This window comes from Haliaeetus albicilla, chromosome 9, assembly GCF_947461875.1.
Source record: "Haliaeetus albicilla chromosome 9, bHalAlb1.1, whole genome shotgun sequence".
NCBI lineage: Eukaryota > Metazoa > Chordata > Aves > Accipitriformes > Accipitridae > Haliaeetus > Haliaeetus albicilla.
The window spans coordinates 41,961,977-41,982,945 of NC_091491.1; the positions used below are offsets into that span (position 1 = coordinate 41,961,977).

A 20,969-nucleotide genomic window follows, 5' to 3' on the forward strand; every position below is an offset into this window, starting at 1 on the left:
TGTGCTTAAATATTTCATATTAAACAAGACTGGATTTGTACTTTATCTTGTTCGGTATAATATAGGACTCTTTACAGTAGAGTAAGAAATTACAGTCATGTATCCAGACTATTTAACAGGAGAAAAAGAATATTTTCCCATTTGCTATTTCAAAATATTTGCCATGCTACCCCTTTCTTCCCAGTCACTTCCGTCTTCACCTTGGATATGACCTTGCTGTGCCTGAAGCTTAATGGCTGTAATGTGCAGTGTGAGTTAAGTCCAAGATGATTCTCAAATGCATTGCAGGTGAGTGTTTATGTCACAAATAAATACAGTAGATTGCTCCTAAACTCATACTTTAGAATGTTTATTACAGATGCAATTTCTGTCTTAACATAAATCAAAGTACTTAAAGTGCCATATGATACCAAATGCTTAGTTTAACAGCATAAAATTGAGCAAAAACTGTATACAGTACTTTATAGGTGCTATAAAATTCTTGTGCTTGTGGCCTCACCTTTTTGCATTGCCCAGATCAATCAAGTCCACTGAACACTCTGGACAGTAAATACTCATGTGAAACAACGATTAGCTTTCAGAGTTTAGTTCTTCTAAGTTATTACTGTCTTCAGTGAAGATGCTTCAAAATATGACAAACTTGCAAAGAAGCAGGAACCGCATTTAACATGATTAAATTTACTTCACCATCATTAGACTATTATCCATTCTCTGAAAGAAGAATCTTGTGCTTTGCCTCCAACATGAATTAGGAACCTATTATGAAAGATGTCACACATAGGCATGCAAACATTTTTTTAATGACTTCATGTGGTAAGGAATGTGTTATTATAAAGCTCTCCGTGTCCTGTACTCTTCCTGTCTCACTCAAATATTATTGGACTTGTGTACAATCTCCTTAAGACATGTCTAATTTCTGTAAACAGCTGGAAAAAGACTGAGGAAGCATTTTTGCACCATAAATCTGTCTGAGACCAAAGATCTTGGCCTAAGGAACCTCCTGAGGTTCAAAAGGATACTCTGCCAAAGCAAACACCTCCTCCCCTCTCAGCTGAGTCAGACAACAGACCACAGCACTGAGCGTCGTGGGTTTACTGCTCCTTTTTCTAAGTACACTCATCAAGAAAGATTGCTCTTTGTATTTCCCCAAATTCCTTAAAGCCCCTAGCTGTTCTGTAAGGCCAGTGGATACCAGGCTTTATCTCTAACAGCTAAACCTGCTCAGGTAATGTATTAAAAAAACATCTGCAGTGAGAGTATAAGAGCATCATTAATGATGTGTAGTTTGTCAGCCAAACCCGTACTTTCAGGAGACTTTTTTTTAGCATTACTATCTGGGTACTTTGACCTAGCAGGATGTAAAGAAAAAAAAAGAATCAGAGCAGACTGCTAAAATCCCTGCTAATTAACTGTATTTAACTTCCTGTGAACAGATTATCGCTTGAAATAACGCGACACAGGAGACCTCTAAACCTTCACGTGCCGTCTCCTTTCTGGACTGCATTGCCCTAACCGCCCAATTTCGACGCCTGGGAACCCGTTCGCTCTTGTTGCCGACACTGACCCTTCATGAAGAGGTGGGTGCTCGCTGCCTGCGCGTCCGCGGGCGTTAATGTACCCACGCAGACCAAAGCAAGGGGCACAGACCGCGGGGCTGTCTCGCTGCCTGAGCCCCAGGGGCAGGCAGAAACACGGGTGGATCCCGGTGCCTGGCTTCCAGGAAGGACACACATAGCAGAGTGGTGTAACTCTAAGTATTATGGCCACAGCGCACATGCATAATGACTTCTCCCTATAAAAGGCCTCTGGATCGATCACCTTTCCTCAGAAATCACCATTTCTGCATAGTTTTTCTGCTGTTTTGCATGGGCTTGTCCACACAGGTGTAATTTTGAAGCTGGCCCCTTTCCCAGCTGCTAGGTTTGGTTGTTTTATTCCATTGCTGAGAGATCGCTTCCCACTTTCTCTGTGCATTCCAGCAGAGACAGGAGTGAGCAGAAATGCGAGCAGGGCACTGCGTGCATACTCCAGAGCTTAATTCAGCTCTCTCGTCTTGTTGCTTTCCTAAGTGCAACCTAGAGAAGTTCAAAGTGTTTTTCACTTTGGAAACAGCTATAATGTCTAACAAGCCTTCTAAGGAAAAAAATTATCAGAAGCTGCTTACCACACACGTATGAGTCTAGAGCCAAATATAAAGCGTCCAAAATGACAGAAGCATTTCCTGGATACTCCGTCAGTGAAAATAGGCATTCTCATAATATTTAAACGTTTTTAAAAGCCTACTGTTTCTTTCAGCAGGATGGACATCAAGTATTTTATAACTAAGCCCAGCAATTTTGGAAGGAAGCCCTGATTTTTAATAAAATGCTCAACGGTTGGTGCGACACACCACCACCGCTCGCTGGCCCGGCTGCCCTGGGAATGAAGGAAGTTCACACCCTTGACAAGGGCTTTGTTTCCCTCCCTCTGGCTGAAGACCAAGTGAAAGCGGTGCAAAGGCACTCTTTGTCACCAGGGCTAGAGTTTTCATTCTTTTGAAATGAAAGCACGTAGAAACGGACAGGAGAAAGAAACTGTTTCCCACTGACTCCATTGCAGACCTTGCAGTCTACCCTTAATAGCCCTGTAAATACATAATGCGCATAGGTCACTGCACAGATATCATTCTGTTCTTAAACTGATGCATATTACTACCACCTAGTAATTTGGCTAGCAGGCTGTCGTACATTCTAAGTATCCAACAAGAACCTCTCCTTTGTAACTGCAGCATAAAGCCTCATGGTGTCCCCACCTAGCGCTGTATTTATCTCCCTTAGTTACTTGTATTCCAAAAGCAGATCTCCTGTCAAACTCCCTTTTTTTTTTTCCCCCAAGGCTGAGTATTTTATGCACATCAAGCAGTTCCTCATCAGGCATTTCCTCCGCCGTCAAGTTATTGAACTTTTCTGGAGAGGTTCCAAGACATGGGTAAGGTGGGTTGTTTTTCTTTCCTTCTCTCTCTAGGCTGCAGCCCAGAGTTGAGCAGAACTTTCCAAGGAGCTTTATTCAGTGGCACCGTTATTTCCTGACCTTTGTGATTAATTCCTTTGCTGAGACACCTGATTACTCCTTTCCTTGCAATTGAATCCTCTCACCTTTGTGCAGTGTTTCTCACCATCTTTCTTAGGCCCCAAATCTGAGGAACTGCTTTCCACTTTTGACCTGCAAGTGTGTGTTTGAAACATCTCTTTCACTGTGCAACCTTCTACTTGGGGTCCTATTTATCTAGGTACAACTTGCTTCAGAGTACGAGCTCTTTCCTAACAATGTCCTGATAACTACTGCCTCACTTTACACGCACTCTTATCAAGCAATTGTTATTCCAGGAGACACCCTGCCATCAATTTTTAGTTTCCTGGTTTATGGTCACTTCCCCTTTGCTCCAGCATTTACATGAATTCTTATTCTAGCTGCAACACCTTTAGCAGGTGGCACAGCATAAGTAGATATTTCATCCACTGCAGGAATTCTCAAAATTCAGTGATCTTACATGATCATCCACAAAGAGCAGCAAATAATCAAGACAAGTGTGATGTAGTTTTACCTATTAGTTTCTAAAAAAAAAAAAAAAAAATTCTATACCTGTAGTTAACATGGTTATGTTAAATATTCTTACTGGATTGAGATCTTTCAAAATAGACCACGAAATGCAAAATCAGTATCATTCCAATAATTCTGAGCCATCTCCACATATCCAGCGTTATCTCTGAGAGTATGAGGCTTTGCTGTTTCATGACCCCAAGAAAGTGATACCATGGGAACAAAAAAATCACAAAAAGCTCTCATTTATAAGGAAAAAAGAGAAGGGAGGGGAGAGCATAATCCTTTCCTCATTGGCAAAGAATTGGAAACTAGCACTTTATCTACCTGGAGAGGGGAGGAAAAAATTTCACAAACTGATAATCAAAAATAAAATGAGGACAAGATATTCTGCCTAAGCATTTGTTAAAGTAAGGGGCTGGACAGGGGGATGAAATGCACAGTTTTCTTTTTTACCTTCCTTCAAAGAGTGAATGAAAAATTATTCTGCACAGCAAGAAAATAACTTGTAATATAATTCAAAAAATATATTGTTTCCTTTGGAAGCATCTTGCCCAACACTTGATTTCATATTTTCATTTCTTAGAGATTACAATTCTTTGCATTTTTATATCTTTGAGTTCACCACCTTGTGGTTTTGAAGTACAAACAACTTCATAAATATTATTCATAGCATTAGAAAAAAAGTCAAGTAGGTTCATGTTCTTCCACATAAATGACAAGTGAATAAATACAAGTTATATGAGTGACTAACTGAAATATTACACTAACGTTTCCTGGCACTGTAGGCATATCACGATTGCTCTACACGGAGGTAATCAATACTGAGTAAACACGTGTTAAAGTTAACATTATCCCTAGGCCAGAGTTTCAATGAAGGGTCATTCTAGGTTTGTTAGCGTGGCAAATTTTACCTTATGTTAAGACACTTGGTTTCTTATTAGACCTACAGGACTCACCTTCTTTCTACAATGTAGGGACAGGTGGAGAGGATGATTTAGTGGCATGCATGCATCCTTCTGTTGTATATACTGTATGCTTTGTATAGATAGAATATATTGTCATGTGTATGCCCATAGATGGCATGTAAAATGTGTATATTGCATATATTTCTGCCTGAAGTTTTTAAATACTCTTGTTCTGTATTGGAGACATGAGTTCATACGCGTGAGTGCCTGGAGAAGCAAATGCCATAGCCCCCAGGGCCCTGTACGCCAGCTGGCGGAAAGACGCGGCCAGAGCTGGGGAACTGCCCGGGCACCATCTAGGGTCAGCGCTGAGCAGAGAGGGCACATGCTCCTGCCAAGCAAGGTGTTCCTTCCTTGACTCACGCAGGTAGGGAAAATCGTGCTGTGCACGTCACTGGTTTGCAACCTGAGTCAGACCTACCTGCAGCAAAGCACATTTGTTCCTGGACTCTGGGTGGTTCCTTTTGGAAAGGAGAAGAACAACAAAGACTTCTTTGAAAATAACCTTATTTGAGTGTAAGCAAATGGGTGAAGCGAAAGTTCTGAGATGGTTCTCATCAGAAATTATGCTTTGCTTGTATAACCTTTCTCTTACAACTTGTTTTATTTACATATTAACTTCTTCTATTTAGGCAAACCCTAAATTACATCCACTTCTTAACACCAGCAGTAGGGCAACACAACAAGAAACTGATCCCAGTGACATGGGAAGGCTGCACCCTTACCTCTTCCTGCCTCTATCAGGAATAAAATTCCCAATAACCTTATGATTTAAATTACCGTAACTGGACATATAAACCGTGATCTCACTTGGATGAGCAAGGGAAATCACACTACGCTGAACTAGCTTTGGACGTCTGTAGACTCTGTTTTGATTACACATCATTCAGGCCTGCAGATACCCTTCCAAGCTGCAATAAGTTGTTTGCTTGTTTTTAAGCAGAGGCCAAGACTGAAGAGAAAGCTAACCTTCAGAGGAGAGCTGACACCATGCAGTCGCCTGTGTGGGAAACTTCTGAGCACTTCTCTTTGTCCCCTGAACATTCCTGGTGTTCCCCATTGGCCTAGGAGGGATAGCTTGGAAAGGGCTTGTACTGGCTTCACCTATCCTGAGCTGCTGGAATTCCTTCAGTCTCAGGTGCTCCACGTGTAAATGACTGCATGCTCCATGAGTAACAGCTTCAGCTTCCTCTCCTGCCCTGCCTGTATGCTCTGCACCCTGCACAGAGCTTGGGTGAACACCAGCGCTCTGTTCAGAGTTCCCTTGCACATCCAATGCTTTGCTCACACAGATCTAGCCCAGGGTCTGCATGGTAACTAACAGATGAAGTCTTAGTTCAGAAGAAATTGAAGGGAAAAAAATAGGAAGTTTTCTTCTTTTCTCTTATCTGTAAAGCAAATGCAAAGTTTTTTCTGGAAACTTGAGCAGTCAGTTCATGTGACATATCTACAATGAGATTGCCACCACAAAGCATTCAAATGAAATACAACAAGGCAGTGAACTGCTGTGACACTTCCAAGTATCTAACATCTAACAACAAATGCCAAGCATACTGCTTTGTAAAATTAGAGAGAATGTAAAATGGAAAGAGAAAACTGAACTCAGGGAAGGGAACAGATAAAAACGCTGCCTTTGAGAATGACACCAAGTAATAACATCCCATCCTGGCCCCGGCGCAAGATCTGGAGTGTTTGCTTCCCTTGGCAAACTGTAAAAAATCACACTTCTCCCAGCTTATAGTTACACTCTAAACAATAAGTTCTTTGGGGCAGACTTAGGCTCCAAGATCTCCAATTAAATGCCCTCCTATCCAATTTACATATAACCCGCTGGTGAACAAGAACTGACTCTTAATTTCTTTGGGGAATGCGTCCCTCGGAGTCTTTCCAAGCACTGGCAACAACTGTGTTATTTTGGATGGCTTTCTGTGCTCCATGGGAGTGTTTACATCACTACAAAAAGAAAAGAAACAAACAATTAGTGCTTTTATAACTTCTTAAAATCTGATTGTTCCAGGGAATTAGAGAGTCAGTAGATTCATTGGAGGTGAGAGGGGTGGAACAAGGCACTCACATCTAAACCCTGCTGTGGTACATGCTGTGGAGGAGGGGTGGCACCAGCAAGCACAAAGCATCGGTGCTTCCTTCTCCTCTTGCACCTAAGTTGCAGACACAGGGCTAACCTCACAAAGGAGGCAGGATCATATGTTTTTTTTTTAAAAAAAAGGAACATTTTGCAATGACATTTTTAATGTCACTAGATGTCATAAAAAGTGGCATTGTCCTTGGTCGTTCCTCAGCCCAGAGTAGCGTTTATATACTTCCCAAAGATAACATTTTTCTCCAATGATTTAGTCCTGGATCCTGAAAGGCACCTCAGTGTGACTGGGGATCTAGACCTGTATGTCTGAATACAAGAGTTAGATGTTGTACTGTTTAGATTTAGGTGATTTAGTGAACAAATGTCACAACTGTTCACACTGGGCAAAAACATAGCTTTGATAGTCAGGTTTTCAAAATCTGCACCGCTCAGGAGTCAAAAATCTCATTTTCCAAAGCTGGTTCACATGTATCAAAGTCACACTGCAAACTAATCATAATTCTTCATCTTTGTATAAATTTTTGCCTAGAATCTACATTTTCAAGTTTTCTCTTCTTTTAAAGGCTGCCTGTTACTATGCCCAGCTCTGCTGTTCTTGCTGAGCGTTGATCAAATTCTTCTCAGTATATTAGTATGCTCGAACAAAGCCATTATGGTTATTAAAACTATTACACATGCCAAAATATTTTGACTGACAAAGTGAAAAACATTTCCAGCACCCTGAGATCCCTATCTGCTGTAAGCTTTGTGAAGAATTGGCCCCAAATAAAGTTACGTTGGTGGTTATTTCCACTACCAGATCAGTAATTTGGTAATTACTAGGAAGCGCATCAGCCCAGGCAGAGCTGCAGCATCAAAAATCCCCTGGGGTGAGGGGTGGGATGGAGTACCGATCCCCAGGCAGCAGCGATGCTTTAGATCAGACGTGCATGACAGACAGCACTTGTGTACAGCCTGGGCATAGGTGAAGTGAGCATTACTTACTTGCTGCTGAAAATTACTTTGTCCCACAGAAAAAGAAAGCAAAGCCAGGAACCCTGCATTCCTAATAATAACCCTGCGAGAAGGAGTCTGCAAAAGAGGCTTTAGCAGAAAACACAGCGTCCAGGTTTAGGCTTCCATGCTTTCCAGACTTTGCTTTCTCATGAATGTAAACAACAGCAAAACAAAACACCTCAATATAAGCTTTCACTCAAGTGTGACTCTTTATAGGGATCTTCCATAAAGGACCCTCCTGCCTCCATCCCTAGCTGTCCCAACATCATTTCAGCTTCTAGTTTAGTTTTTCCTAGCCCCGGCTGCCATTTTACTGCACTTTCTGCTCAACAAGCAAGGATGAAGGTTTTTTTATAAGTTTCTTATACTGGCACCTGAAAGAGCAATGCTGCCCTCAGCATATTCCCAGCCTTTATTCCCTGGGAATATTTCCCACAGATGGCCTCACACCCTGTGTCCCCCATAGGAAAAGCCCTTTTCCTACAAAACTGAAGGGCTGGGATTTTCAGGGAGATAATGTCGCGGCCGTTACGCCCAGGAGATAACATTTCGACAGCCAGCCCTGGCCCCGGTGCGGCCATGGAAGGTGTCCAGCAGCGGCGTGTAGCCCAGCAACCTGCCCCAAACAGCGAGTGCTTCCAGGAAATGGAAAAGAAACACAGCAATTTTAACAATCCTTTCACAGGTCCCACGGGACTGGGAAGAACTGGTGGATGAATCAGTGCTCACAAAACATGTCTTCAAGAAAGTCAGAAAAATAAACGAGCTCCAAATGTCATAATTGGCTCCCTGGGGGCCAAGGGGGACCCTTTGCTGAAGCCTACAACCATGTTTCTGCCTACAACCATACCACTCCGATCTTGAAGTACAACAGTAACTGGCTTAGTCAGAGTTTGGGCAGCGGGGTCTGTAAGAAAAGAAACGGCATCCAACAGCAAATGGTCTTGCTGACGCAACATGATATGTTGAATCTGTGAGAATATCTTTGTGCTGTTGCAATGCTTTTCTCATTTATGTGTGCACCAGGTAACCAGCAAATAGATTTAACAACCAGGCATTGTTAAACTAAGATATGTTCCTCCTTCAAGATTTATTTTGTATGCTTACTGTTAATATCTGCTGCAGCAATCCTGCGGTTTCTCTGAGTCAGCACTAAATATTGGCCCCGAAGTGACAATTTACTGTTGATGCTGTTGTCTTAGGAGAAGCCGTAGAGCCCAACAACGGTTCATCAAAAGTCCAGCTCCCAAACAGCAACTCACTCCTAAGGCTTGTCAGATGCTCGTGCACTCCCACCTGAGGTTCTGCTGGTTTTTCTCATCGCTTCTCAGCTGAGCAAGAAAAAACAGGGGTAAAACCGAGGAGTTAATGTCTCCAATTCCTTTTCTGATCAACTGCTGCAAAGCTGCTTCATAAACAGGTGATCTTTGTTTTAGTCTGAGAAAATTCCACCACAGCCTACTTCAGAAAAACTTAAAAATATCCAACATTTTTTTCCATTCTATGTTTTTATTTAATCAGACAGATTGATTGGGGAAACCTGAATTGCTTCAAGTGCCAGCAAGACCTGTCCTAAACCCATGCTCCCTCTTTACCTTGCTGACAGATGGAAACACAGCAAAAATTACTGAAGGGGGAAAAAAAATTCATTTTCTTAACACTTCACAGAACTAGTGGAAAGTATTATATGCTAATATTCAAGATGGATTATAAATATCTCAATAGGTTAGATCATACCTTTGCTTTCATATCTAAAATTTTGTTCCCTTCTCAAGCTCTCTGATGACCTCATGATTGAAAGCGAGCTTTTAGAAAATGACATTGTCACACTAAATCCTCACAGCACAAACCTCATGAACAAAACAGAGTGGAATTGTATTGGCAGGTATAATTATACAGTGTCTAATAAAGAATATTAACAGATATAGCTACCTACAGACTTGACAATATCTGTAGTATCCGATATATACGTATATATAGGTCTACAAAAATGCACAAATACACATACGCAGCCCACACCAGAGTCACACAAACTGTGAGCCAAGATCAGGTGCTATATCATGAGTTAAGGTTTTTATAACTTTTACCCTGACAAAACCATGGTTTTTCCTGTGATAAGCAATAAACTTTATTCTCAGGAGAGTCAATCAGTGAGAGATGGGCTACGTGACTTCCCCAGGTCCATTCTCATCCCACTGTCTGTGATTTTTGGTGTTGGTCTTCCACCATCCAATATTTTTCTTAACAGAACAGCAGATTTCTGTTATCTTCTCTAGCTCATTTAAAACTTTCTTAAATTTTAGTGATGCCATGATATGGTCTTCTATTTTCAGGTACCTTCATTATTTGCATAAGAAAATGTTTTTTACCACACTTACCATGAGCAGTTAGGTCATTCCTGCCAAAAATCTGTTTGAGTTAAGAGCAGGTGCTTGTGACTTGTTCACTGGAATTGCCAGGCATTTCCTCTTTGGATCAATAGGCTGCCTTCGTAAGTGCAACATTAATATCACACACACCCCCTCCGTTTTAAGTGTCTTGTTAAGAAACAAGTTTTTATGCCTAAAACAAATTTGCTCAGCTCCTAAAATACTGCATTCACTACAAATACACAAAGTTTATTAGAATCCAGAAGGCTAGAAAAAAATTCATTAAAAATAAATACCTAAATCATAACAGCTGCATAATCTCAGCAAAAACTAATCTATTCAAGTAGATTTTGGTTCTCTTCATAGCTGCAAGGTCGCATACAGCAAAATGTCTACACCAGAAGTTCATAAGTGTGCCTAGTTTGTAACATTGCTTGTGAAACCCAGCTAGAGGCATTTCCTTCTACCTTTGTATGCATCCTATTTCTTTGTGCCTTTTTATTCCTAATTCCTCAGTTACAGTAAAACACATGCAGATTCGAAAATTCACTACTACAACCAGACCCCTGACCAGTGCCAGCGTTCACAATGAGGCACTGGCACAACTGAGACTTCTTTTTTTTAAACAAGGTCACACTTCACCAATTTAATACTACAAAACCACATAATTACCCTGGCCTCACCTAGAAAGCTGAATGAAAGCTCTGCATGAGTACTACGAGGTGAAATCTGTAGTCTTCTGCACTGACAAATGTTCAGAGCACAAAATGGGGATTGCATTTACGCCCGTGGGGAAACGTGGGCTAAAAGTGCCATCCTCCCTGCTTTTGCTGTCTCTAGTGATGTATCACTTGGCAAAACCACATTGCTCTCACAAGTGCTTTATAAAATCCCCGGCTTTTTCCTCTCTGTCCATTAACACATTTTGCCTTGCCTGTGCTTTAACCGTGCACCCTTGCAATTGCAATCTGCACGGGGTCAAGCACTGACTGCTGAAAATACTCAGCTGCTATGGAAGTACTTTATTCTTCTCCATCTCTGTCTGCAGTTTGTGCATTATGGCAAAGTTACAACAGTTAAAAATACATGTTTAACCTTCTGAAGAAAGCCTCTAGACTATGGCATAGCGGAATATACAGAAACAAGAGCAATAAAGGAACTTGTGTTCAACTTCTCAACTTAAATCATGGCTCTGCTACATCAAGTTACTTTGGAAAACACTTTAACTTAGAGCAGTAAAAAAGTCCAGTTATTAAAATTAAAATTGATCTATTATTGTATAGAAGCCAATATACAGCAGACTTCTTGAACCTAATCTCCTGCTTCCCAAAAATGTGAAGAGGAAAAATCCAAGAAATATACAATCAGCAATGTTTTTATTCAAAATGAGCATTAATAGTACTTAACCAAGCATTCATTAGAAATTGAACTGGAAGATGCTACTGAGAGAAATCTGCTATTAAAAATTAGCCTGTCTCTATCATAAGCAGCAAATTATGCATCATTTTAAAAAATTTATCTTGGGCCTGTTGTGGTGAGATTTTATTGTACCGTTAAAATGTTACCACTAAAATATATATACTTTTAATGTTGATAACAGTTACTTTATTGAAGAGGCTCATGGAAACAGGGCCCAGTAGCTCAGCGGTGGGGACAAGCCATAGGTTTTGCCAGGAGAAGGAAAAGGACTTAGTGGCAATGGGAGGTCATCAGCATTTCCCATTATTGTGCTTTAAATATGCTCAGCATTCACTCCCATGCTATTGTTTTTCACATTCACCTTTGGAAGCAAGGTCAGCCAGGACTATTTAAAAAAAGTCAAATCAAGATGTCAGTACGGGTTTGAGCTATCTGCGTGGAAAACTCTGCAATAATCATCAGAGTTACAGAGAAAAAAGTAAAAGTTCTCCCCCTTTTTCTTTTACACAATAATTTCCCTTAAATCTTCCAGATTTGTTTGGATAAGACCAAGAACGGAATACTACCCTCAATTAAAAATTCTTCCAAAAGGAAAGGGCGGATGCTATTAGGGGTTCAGGAAGGAAATCTTAACCACAATATTCACAGCAATACCTCAATGATGTGTGTTACACCTCTGTCAATATATATATATTTTTGCTTCCTATACTTGTGACAATATGTTTTGTTCGTGAACATATTACAGATCTGAAGCCCAGTCCTACCTAACAGAAGATTATAGCATCAGGCTCTTAAACTGGCAGCAAACCATTTCACCTGAGATGTCGATACAAATACTTCAGCACATAATAATAACACCTAATAACAATGGTATCAGGAAGAATAAAATTTCTACAACTGTGAACGTATTTTTTCTTTAAAAAAAATTAGCAAAACCATCCTGAACATAGTTTTACATTGTAACCCAAACCCCACATTTCATGCTAACATTGATTCAGTACAGTCAAGCAGTTCCCCCAAATGAGGAGAATGGCATAGAGTTTTGTTTGATGCATCGCATACAACTTCTGATCAGAACTTGCCCTATCCCAGGCTTTCATTGCTAATGTATTAGTGTCAGCAGGAGAACCAGAGATCTTCCAGCAGAAAATGTCAAATTTGCATCTGTAAAATATAAAATATTAATCTGGTTTCTGCCATAAATTGCATTTTCTTAAAGACTTGGGAGGGTATCAAACCCAAATCCCTGACATTTCCATTTGATTTAGTGAAACAGCAGAATAATTTTGCAGATCACATTGTATTCCCTGTCAGAAGCAGCTTAGCTAATGAGTTAGGTGCATTTTGCTGGTGGTAACACACACAGTGCTGGAAACGCTGGTCACCAGGTGAAAAATAATGTGTTCTTCAAATTGCAGGACAAAGCTGGTGACTGCTCAATGCCATTATGTCTAGATCTAGATATGCAAAAAAAAACCCCAACCCAAACCCAAAAAACAGGTCTGTGGTTTGTGCTGGAGCTAGGCATAAACATCTCCTAAACTATACTAATACGCCAATCATTTCCAGGGAAACTAATTTAATATCACATTCCCCACCAGTAAAATAGCAGTAAAAATCCATAAAATTCTTAGATTTTGACTACCAATCTGCTGATGTCTAAAATTAAAGACCAGGGTGTAGATTAAAAAAAAAAAAATCCGATAAAATATATTGCACATTTGAATATACCAAAGGCTTATTTTCCCAGACCAGAACTACCATTTAGACTATACATGACATCAAACATTTCCCGTTTTCATTTGCTCTATTTCTCATAGAAACTTTTCATGTAAAGGAAAAATACTAAACATTAATGCCCACTTCAGCATTTTTGACCAAACGCATAAACCCCATTTTTAGAACAGCATGTAGTGAGAGGTGACTGTACAAGTGGTCAGCTCACTCTCTGCTGTAGCGTGATGCAGTTGTGCAGTGTTCAGCTCGTGGCAGTGGAACTTTGCCAGGTTACACAAGCACACTTAAATTTAATGGCAATGAAAGGTGAAGAACTTTCTCCTTGTAGTCTCTCCAACTGGAATTAACGTCACTGAAAATTACTGTTTAGTGCTTCTCTAATATTCTTCACAAACTGTTTTTTCCTTGAGCTTTAAATGGCTGAAAGTCTTTTAGTCTGTCTTATTACGGGATCAAAGCTGCTGCTGAGATCACAGCTTTCAGTTGTCACTTGGATTTTTTTCAGTATAAACAGTGTTTCAGTGACTAGAATGCTCATGAAAAAGTACCACACTGGCCACGCTGAAGTCTGCGCTTTGTAAGCAATGTTATTTCTCCATATTTTCTTTAATCCTTAAACATAACAGAGATTTTCATTTTGACTCCACCATCATCCTGCTGATTAAGGCCAACTATGCAATGCGGAGAAATTAAATTGGCTGATGTTAGCCGCTGGCTGGGGTTAAACCATGACATAAACACAATAGTTCTTGAACGTTTACATGAGGCAACAAGTACGTATTTGTCAAACAGTATGACTAATCAAGAAAAAAGATCATTTTCTCAGAAGTTCTGGGAACAAATGGTGATGCAGAAAAGGACAAAGAAGGAATTATTCCTAATCAGAACTGAGAAAATGAGATTATCATGAGATGGAGCAATGATAAGAAAACTGTCATTGACCAATGAGAGACATGCTGGGAAAACAAACCATTCATTAGTATGTAAAGGGGATAATATATTTATGAATTACTCTAAGAATTTTATTCCATATTCTTCTAATGCTCAGAATAAAAATATAGTTCCAGTTTATTTTTTAATAAAGGTATAGTGAGCAAGACATGGAAAATGTGTTTCCTCTCAATTGTTACTTCCGCTAGATCCTTTCAAACGTGACACCTTGCGAGAAAGATGATTTGTGATACAACGTTGTGGAATTTCACATAAGAATTCACTTATTTGTCCCCACCTTATTTAAAACACTAACTGAGCCACCATTCCCTTATTGTGCAAATATTTAATGCCTTGTTTAAACATTGTGCAACTAAACACTTCAAAATTATTGTTCTGTTGCAATAGTTATTTAATAGTGACATACATTGAATCTTTATAAAACCAGTGACAAAAAAAGCCAGTATTTCAAGGGGATTTTTATTGCTATCAGCTATGAGTAAATGTTAGCTTCAAACAAATTAAAATAGTTTGAGGGGTTGTGACTTAGCATCCATCTGGATATGCCAGGAGGAATTTAATATAAACAGTACTTTAGAGGCTTCATTTTAGACCCCATCTTTTAGAGATCTGGAGCACTGTCCAAACATCTGTGGAGAGGCAGTACGGCTGCAAGAGCTGTACAAAGGAAGGAGAGACTCTAACCAAACATCACAGCTCTGCCTAACCTTTCAGCTGAGTTCCTCTATGACAGCCATCAGTGGTACAAAATACTCAAATAGGTGTGTATTCCCATCACCATTTCATCTTTAAATGGCTGCTTTTATTTCTGTTTATTTTTAAACAGGCCTGAACATGTCTCCAAGATCCATTTGTTACAGTTTTACAAGGCAGAATTGTAATTTCAGTTTATCAATAGGTATTATTTATTGCTTGTGTTTATTCTTGTCTCTGCGTGATTGTATCTCACTGGGCATTGTAAGGGATTTGTTTTCTGGGGCCAGTCTATAAATTAAGATTTCTCAGTTTCATACCTGTTCCATAATCAAAAGAAAATTATCCAAATAGGTTAGCAAAACGTTCTGTGTCTTCTTTTAATGTTAGAATAACAGTGATAATAATCTGCAATGATTTACTCCACCTGGTTATAATATATGGCCTTTCACTTTTCTTGGGTTTAGGTCATTTCATATATATTCCAATTTTCTAGCAAAATATCATTTCTGATTCCATTATTTATTTCTTAAATTTCGAAATCTGCTATAAGCCCGTCTCATTTCTCAAGCCCAGCAACCCCCAAGCAAAGTCCATCCCAGGGAATACCCTCCAAACCTTTCATACTGACATGCTGAGCAGCTTGCTTTTCTGCCAGACAGACTCCAGAGATGCTGGCAGCACAACACATGTGGCACCGGTCTTTTAACCTGATAAAGGTTGAGAAGCTAAAAATAGCTGTAAATGCGGTAAATCTTAGCTCTGTGACTATTCTCCAAGGTAGATGACTTTAAATGTAGTCCTACTATGAAATATACTCTCAAGAAAACCCCAAAGAATCAGTGGTGTGTATTGCATTAGTTGCTTGAAACAGTTGAAGATGCAGCCCAGTGACACAGTTTCACGCTGAATTCCCCAGGTACATACGATACCACCATTAAAGAGAGAGGATCCAAACTGCACATGCTTTGTGTTACTAGAATTCATGCTAGCGCATTTATACTGCAACCACTGTTAATATTTAGGGAAGTACAATGAAAGAGGATCCTGTAAATGCTCATGTCCTTGAGAATTTCTGTGCTGCTTCTCTGTTTCACAAAGATTTTTCTGCACTTAAATGTTTGACACTGTAAAAGGTATTGATTTGATACACTAAAGCTACAGTAGATTGAATGAGATGACACTTGGCTTTAACCACCTAAGGGAAAGAGAGTACAATGGGAAATTAAAGGTGACTGACACCATCAAACATCACTTCTGAACTGGAGGAGCCTCCAAGCAACAAGACCAGAAGTCGTGATGGATAGTTCACTGGAAAAGTTTGCTAACAGCTCAGAAGCAGTTAAGAGAGAACTGCAAACCTTACTGGTGACTGTTTCACTTTTACAGGATGTTGGCATGCATTTTAAAAGCAATATAAAAGTATACAAAATAATGGAAACAGATGGCATCAATCAATTTGCAGTTTTTTGGCCAGAAGGGCTTACTGGACCTTCCTGACTGACATAGATATCGCAGTCGCTTACATGTCAAGGGTTATTCCTGTACTGACCCAAATAACTTGCATTTAAGTGATGGCTTTCAAGTCCTTTCACTTTTCTTCATTTCCTGGCTCTATCAATTCTGGTCAAAACCAGTTCAATAAGTTTAACAGGAGACTAAGTCAAAGGCCTTGAAGGTAATTCACGTCACAGTGAGTATTTATCGGCTTCAACTGCTTTCTCTCTTCTTGTTTATTTTTCTGTTAGTTCCCTGTGGAACTATTACAGCTACACAGCAAACTTCCCCTTAGGCCAATCGACAGGTATGATACACAGGTTTTTAGAAAACTTGTCTACTGTATACTCACTCAAAATGTAAGAGACTTCATTTTGGCTTTAATGCAGCCTGTCCTTTTGTAAAAATGCAACATAGCATACGTTTTGAGCACTAACACCTGCAGAAAACACAGCCTGTGTTGAGCCACATATGTATGAATCATTGGGAAAATTCTGTTACCTGGGTGTGCAAAAATGGCATCTTTTGCTGCTGACACTGAACATATAAGTTTGTCTTTTAAAAGAAATCCTACCCATAACCAGAAAGATTTAAAAATAGTCAGAAGCCTTCAAAACCAAATTTCCCTGAAAAAAATGAGCCACACTAAATCAACACATATATTTTTATGCCTATGCTTAACCATAGGCAAGGTCAGCCCAGCAATGCATTAGATCACCTATTTAAAGCTTGATTTATCCAGCAAAAAATGTGGAGACTAATTACACAGAAAATAAGCTCATGTGATTAATTACTGGGAATAAAATCAAGCCATAATTATTAAGGGGTGGGGTGGGGGAAGCCATAAACAATTCACTTAAAATCAAGTAACAGAGCTTGTTTTTTACTACAGCAAGATGCTGAAGTTAGAACTGGAAAAGTTGCAAAACAAAATAAACTGAAGTTTGTCCAAATTCATTGTGTTATATTACAGTCATCTGTTAGTGATTATGAGCCAGTGAGGTCTGTTGTAAAATGCTTACAAAGGATATGGAAATAGTCTTCAAATATGAAACAAATTAGGAATAACTGGCCTCTAAACAAGCATTTGATGTATGAAAAAAGATGGTAAGAAAATGAAAACCTCAGAATGCTTTTTAGACCAGCTGCCCGAAACAACCCTCATTTCCATTTCTAAAGAACCCAAGTCAGCTGTGACATAAGCGTGATGCACACCACCGCACAATCTTAACATTGGAAAATTTGCCATCATGTACAGTTTGTTAAAGAACAGAGAAGGGAAGAGTGAGAGAGGCTTATTAACATGTAACTTACACTACCACCGTCCTCTTTGAGTCTGGACCAAGTTAATTGGGATGAGAGGTAAAAAGATATTCTAGAAGGACAAAACCTACATGCACCCCATTCTAGCTAACTAGAATATATATGTCACTTCAAGTTAGATCACTCACTTTGGTTTCTTTTGTTCAGATGTTACATGCTGTAGAGCTTTATTTTTACTGTCACCAAAAAGTCTGAAGCAAATGAGCGGAGCCTAGCTTGAGGCCTGGCTGTCAGAGGATACACTTTCAGCTTTTAAGGGCCCCATAAAATCAGGGCTTAAAGTAAATACATTTTCTAAATGTTGTGGAAGCAGCTAATACCTGTGTGTGTACATATTTAGGAACATTCCCCCAGCCCTGACCTGGGCCTGTTCAGCAATTGAGCTTTTACTTTCCCAAGTCAAAATGCTTTGTAAATTCAGAGTCATGTTTGATCAACTGCAAATTATAGCAACATAGTCTCAGCAGCAATTTAGGAAACTGCCATGGAATTGTCCCTGCTTTGTGATACAGGTTCTCCGTCCTTGTCATAGTGACCCTCGGGTCTTGGTTGCTCACAACCTCTTTGTTGCACTTGGGAGGAAGGAAACAACCGTATCACTGACCGCGATGCTGACCGAGAAAGCAGGAAAAGGAGGAGAACATAGGAGGGAAGTACATAGAAAGTCATGGATGGGGTCAAAGCCTCACAGCTCAGACATCAGGGGTTTGCAGGCTTTTCCAGCGTGAGTGACAAAGAGCCAGATTTACAAGCTCTTACCTCTCATTTAAGCCTCTGAACTCCCACAAAACCTGAGGCATCAAAACCGTGAGTGTGAAACCTCGGTGCAGGGTGGTTCTCACTTCATTCCTTGAACAGGGACAGCAGCAGCACACAAATACACTAATGTCGTGAGTGGGAGAAGCTGGTCCCTTGCAGTCCTCCCCTCCTCCCTTCCCACCCTCTGTTACACATCCCGCACCAAAGCTTTTCTCACCAGCGATCCCTGCTTCACCTCGCTGCTTGCCCTTCCATGGCCTGGCCTGTGCTTCCTCTGCTCCCATGACGTCCTCAGCCGCTCGTCCCACCTCCGGAGCGCTGCTATGAGAAATGAAGTGCATGAAGCAAATTGGTAGCGTCAGGAAACAATTGGTCCTGCTCAGACCTCCAGCATCAGCTAAGGAGAATCATGCTTTGTATTTCAATTTAAAAGTAATATTGGAGCTGCCATCACAGCGAGGATAAATGAGAAAAGACTGGATCTTGGTTTCTTCCAGCTAAACAGAAAATGTTGGAGACAAACATGGCAAGTGTTCCAATAAGGAAAAAGTTAGCCTGCTCCCTCTGCAAAATTTTATAAACACTTCCCCCCCCCAAATATATGAAAAATGCCATTACCCTCTAATAAGCAGCTGTGTGACTCCAGATACGATGTGAAGTAAAGCAGTGCATTGTAAAACTGGGAGAGATGTCAAATTAATCAAAGTTAACCTTTCTATGTGGGATATAACTCAGGTTCAGATGAGAAGTGTGGCCCCTAAATTAGATAAAAGAAACTTAATTTGCTGCATTAGTTATTGACAGTGTCAATTAAGACTGAAGGCAAAACCCCCCAAACTGTATAGCTGCACACTTTCTCTTGGATGCTGAACTTACGGAAATTGAATTTACTAAAACTTTAACGTCTTCTAGTATGGTTGGTATCAGAGAAAATTTTTAATTTTTTTTTAATTTTCCTAATACAGGTCGTGGAGGAAACTGCCACACAGGTTACACAGACTCTCTGAGTATGAAGACAGAAAGCTAAATAATGCCAAAGAAAGGGATGTGAAAAGAACATGTTTCTACTTCTGTCTGGAACCAATCATAGCGTATTACAGAAAAAAGAATCATTAGACCAGGGTAGGAGTACAGTCAGCAAAAAAATAGATGAAAGTAAGTAGTGTTCAGAGCCTTGCCTGCCTGCGCCTGACATAGGCTCATAGGGAAACTGGACTAGTTTGCAGAAGAGAAACCCACTGAAGGTTACTAACCACCCAGAAAATACCTCTGCCGTCTCAGGAAATCATGGACCCGTAAGTGGTGGGAACCTGGGAGAGTATTCCTGGGAAGCATCACCTGTTCTTGCCTTGTTCTTATAGTCTTCGCAAAGCAAAGGCACTGTCAAAGGATACCAGGTTAGATAAGCTCTTGGCTTGACCTGATATGGCTGTCTCCATCTTACATTTTCACTCAAAGCACAGCCCATTTCTGTTGAGGTACTTCAGAATTTGTAACAAAGAATTTGTTAACAAGCAAAAAAAAAAAAAAAAAAAAAAGGAACAAAGCAAGCTGCAGAAGGGATGAAACAGAAACAGCACAGGGTTTCTGGGAACAAAAGGAAAAAAGAGTGAAACTACATTTGCATCTGCTACCCAATGTAAAGAAAGAAAACAGCATGCCAGAGAATGTGAAGATACAAACTATTATTTATTGAAAATATCTCAGAAAGCAAAATCATAATCACCAACAAAGTCAGGGCAATTAAATGAGTTGGGTGGCAGAGCAAACAGTGTAATAAAGAATTTTATTATGCCTTTATTGTAATAATTCTTTCCCTCACTTAGGAAAGGCTCAAAAACACTCAATTTCAAGTTCTGTGTAAAAGCATTACAGTAACAAAGGCAACTTGATGCTCCAGGAGAGACAGTTTGAGTCTTTAACCAGAGTTCTGATTTACTACTTTGACAACCCAGCCCAGAAGCATGCCCCAATACACATGCAGAAGCATAAAAATAAATTCCCAGCTGCGCATACTAATACCCATCTGCTCGAATGGTAACAGAGTAGGTCATTAAAAACCCAGCATTTTTAACCCAGGAAGTATTGCAGTCTTTTACGTTATACCACATTCAGTCTCTCCGAAAGAGATGCTTCCAGGAGTAGCAAGGCAGCAAGCCCACTTGTGTCCTAAAAAATCACCTTAAGGGAACCCGTCTGCCGGGCTGCTGTCTCAGTTCATTTTCTTCGCGCTACAAGAGATACGACCATACTGCTTCCAAAAACCACTTCACTTCGTGAGATTTATTCCGGGGAGGAACGCTTCCTTCTGCTTTCTCGTGCACAGTTTTTGGACTATTTCAACTGCGTCCTAGGGAAAGCCTGTCTCTCTCTGAGGGAGTTCGTTTAGTTTTGGGAAGCGCCGCGCTGTCGTAACGCTGAGGAGGCGATAACTGTTTTTTTCCACATAATTACCTCTATTGGGTCCGATAGGCGTTGTTATAACTGCACATCTGTCTCTGAGCGGCAGTCTCTCACCTCACACGGGCTCCTGGGGCTGGGGGTCGTCTGAGGGGAGCCGGGGGGCCTCCTGGCTCC

General features: G+C 40.3%; 2 long non-coding RNA genes across 2 annotated transcripts; both read right to left on the bottom strand.

Moving 5' to 3' along the window:
- Positions 1-362: 362 nt before the first annotated feature.
- On the bottom strand, positions 363-18,707 carry LOC138686912 (uncharacterized). The gene is made up of 3 exons (XR_011326251.1): positions 18,610-18,707; positions 8,752-8,975; positions 363-6,500 (listed from the first exon to the last, which is right to left on the bottom strand). It is a non-coding gene; the product is annotated as an uncharacterized lncRNA (long non-coding RNA).
- Positions 18,708-20,062: 1,355 nt separating this feature from the next.
- On the bottom strand, positions 20,063-20,948 carry LOC138686699 (uncharacterized). The gene is made up of 2 exons (XR_011325996.1): positions 20,847-20,948; positions 20,063-20,623 (listed from the first exon to the last, which is right to left on the bottom strand). It is a non-coding gene; the product is annotated as an uncharacterized lncRNA (long non-coding RNA).
- Between the last annotated feature and the right edge of the window lie 21 nt (positions 20,949-20,969).